Raw genomic sequence first — 3,370 nt, forward strand, 5'->3', positions numbered from 1 at the left:
CACTAACACTAGTTTCCCTTTTCTTTGTACGGCTTCAAGCGTGAACTTGAGGATAACGGTCTGACTCCTGCTGGTCGGAGACATTCAGAGTTGGTCATCTACGAGTTTATGGAATTTCAGGAAATCTTAGTTTTTGAAAATGCTTTAATTTACCTTCTCTGCCATAAAGACCACGGCAAGCGTCTACATGTAACCAGTGTTACACATGAGGGTTATTGAGGCGGATACTGAGTTGTTGGGACGGACTCCGGCCCGGTAGCAGGTCCTCTAGTCCTCTAGTCCTCTAGTCCTGGTCTGTGGGGATCCAGAAGTAATCCACCACCTTCCTGCTCCTGCGCGGCGTCCCAGAGTCCGGACACGCTCCTCTTCCTCCGCCGAAGGCCGGCAGCTCGTCGAAGTGACTCGGGCCCGGATCGCTGAGCGGGGCGGCGGCCCGGAACAAGGTCCTGAGAGAGGATGAGGAAGATGAGGAAGATGAGGAAGATGAGGGAGCGTTTGGACATCTAGAATGCAACAGATCCCTCTAAGGGGCCGGTCTTTTAAATGTGTTTTTTAAGGGTAAAATATAAAACCTGAAAAAGTCATGGAGTTTTTAAATGGTTATTTCCAGGCCTGGAAAAAAGTCTTTAAACAATAAATTCCCAAAAGTGTAGTAAAAGTCATGTAAATGTGTTATATTCATGTGTTCATGTCGTTCATTTACGCTGAGTTTGAAATAATGAATATGCTTTTAAAAGAAAGACTCAAAATATAAGCAGGCATACATACAGGCATCTATATAAATGTTTATTCTTTTAATCAAACTATTGTCTCATTCATTTGTGTCATTTAAGGTTTACTGTATGCTTTGTATTCTCATTGTTAGTTTAAATACTACATTTACTCACTTTTTACTGTTTACACCCAGATTTCACTAAATGTTTTTAATAGAAATTTGGTAAAAAGGCATGAAAAAGTTATGAAATCCATTGGTCAACATGTGTGTGAACCCTGGATATTACTCCTATTGTTTTTTTTAAGTTTTCTAAAGATTGCGTTCTTGTGAAACGTCATAAGTTGCAGCCCAAGAACTGTTCCAATATAAAAGTCTGCATCCAGTCAAGCACGCTCCAAAAAACACAAATTATATCTTTTATTTTAAATGAAAGGCAGGATTGTCTTATTTGGTCTGATTGAACAAATACTTGATAATAAATGAGGAATAAACTCATTAGCAAGTGAGCTGCTGTTCCAATTGCAGAATGACTGCATCCTTCAGTCATAAGTACAGAGAAAGGCTTTAACCTCTTTAACCTTTAAGAAAGTTTCCTTCGTTGACGTGTAGGCTCTCGTGAATTGAGCTGTTTTTGGGGCCTCACCTGGACGAACTCCTCTCCGGCTCTTCGGGGCCGGGGATGTAGACGGGGTCTCCCTCCTGAACACAAGGACACGTCACCTGAACCGCTCGCTTTTTACCTGTCTCACGTTGCTGGCCGTCAGCGCCGTGGTCTCACCGTGAAGTTCCTCGTGCTGCCGTCTCGGTTCCTGAGGATTCTGACCCGCTGGTCGCTTTCCGTCATGCAGAGGAAGAAACTCTTGATGTTGGCTTGACACTGTTGGGGCGGGAAAACGCATCAACGTGTACGTTACATCAGTATTACAGGGTTAAATCTGTATTACAGGGTTAAATCTGTATTACAGGGTTAAATCTGTATTACAAGGTTCTTAAATCTGTATTACAGGGTTAAATCTCTATTACAGGGTTCTTAAATCTGTATTACAGGGTTACATCTGTATTACAGGGTTACATCAGTATTACAGGGTTCTTAAATCTGTATTACAGGGTTACATCTGTATTACAGGGTTCTTAAATCTGTATTACAAGGTTCTTAAATCTGTATTACAGGGTTACATCTGTATTACAGGGTTCTTAAATCTGTATTACAGGGTTCTTAAATCTGTATTACAGGGTTCTTAAATCTGTATTACAGGGTTACATCAGTATTACAGGGTTCTTAAATCTGTATTACAGGGTTCTTAAATCTGTATTACAGGGTTAAATCTGTATTACAGGGTTCTTAAATCTGTATTACAGGGTTAAATCTGTATTACAGGGTTAAATCTGTATTACAGGGTTCTTAAATCTGTATTACAGGGTTCTTAAATCTGTATTACAGGGTTAAATCTGTATTACAGGGTTACATCAGTATTACAGGGTTCTTAAATCTTTATGACAAGGTGCTCACGGTCATGGAAAACCTGGAAAAGTCATAGAGTTTTAAAACGGTTATTTCCAGGCCTGGGAAAAAAGTCCCCAAAGTTTAGTAAAAGTCATGTAAATGTGTTATGTTCATGTGTTCATGTCGTTCATTTACACTGAGTTTGAAATAAGTACCGTAAAAGTCGGGTTACAAGCCGCTTCTACCTCCGGTGGGTGTCCCCGCTGTAGCAAGCTAGCAGCAGCACTAGCTAGCTCCCCGCTGCAGCTGCTACTGCCCGCTGCTGCTAGCTCCCCGCTGCTACTAGCTCCCCACTGCAGCTGCTACTTGCTGCTAGCTCCCCGCTGCTACTAGCTCCCCGCTGCAGCTGCTACTTGCTGCTAGCTCCCCGCTGCTACTAGCTCCCCGCTGCAGCTGCTACTTGCTGCTAGCTCCCCGCTGCTACTAGCTCCCCGCTGCTGCTAGCTCCCCGCTGCTGCTAGCTCCCCGCTGCTGCTAGCTCCCCGCTGCTGCTGCCCGCGTCCCCTCTACCCGAGTCGGGTGTGGAGCCGGGGCTGGTCCCGCTACCTTCGGTGGTTGTCGGGGAGCTAACGGAGCGCTATCAGGAGCGCTAGCAGGAGCGCTAGCTGGCTACAGCGGGGAGCTAACGGGGACACTGACTGAAGGTAGTAGCGGCTCGTAACCCGACTTTTACGGTAATATGCTTTTAAAAGAAAGACTCAAAATATAAGCAGGCATACATACAGGCATCTATATAAATGTTTATTCTTTTAATCAAACTATTGTCTCATTCATTTGTGTCATTTAAGGTTTACTGTATGCTTTGTATTCTCATTGTTAGTTTAAATACTACATTTACTCACTTTTTACTGTTTACACGCAGATTTCACTAAATGTTTGTCATGGACATTTGGTTTAAAGTCATGGAAATCAAGTCAAGTCAAGATGTGTGGACACATATTTGTTTTATCTGTAGTTAATAGCAGGGTTCATACTCATTTTGACCAATGGATTTCCATGACTTTTCCCTGACTTTAAACCAAATTTAAGTCATGGACATTTGGTTTAAAATCATGTAAATGCATTGTTCAGAATGAGTGTGACTCCTGTTATTAACACAGATAAAAAACAGCAGACGCCCTCTTACTGCTTTGTCCTGCCTCAGGGCCTTC

Source organism: Taurulus bubalis, assembly GCF_910589615.1.
Source record: "Taurulus bubalis genome assembly, chromosome: 9".
Lineage (NCBI taxonomy): Eukaryota > Metazoa > Chordata > Actinopteri > Perciformes > Cottidae > Taurulus > Taurulus bubalis.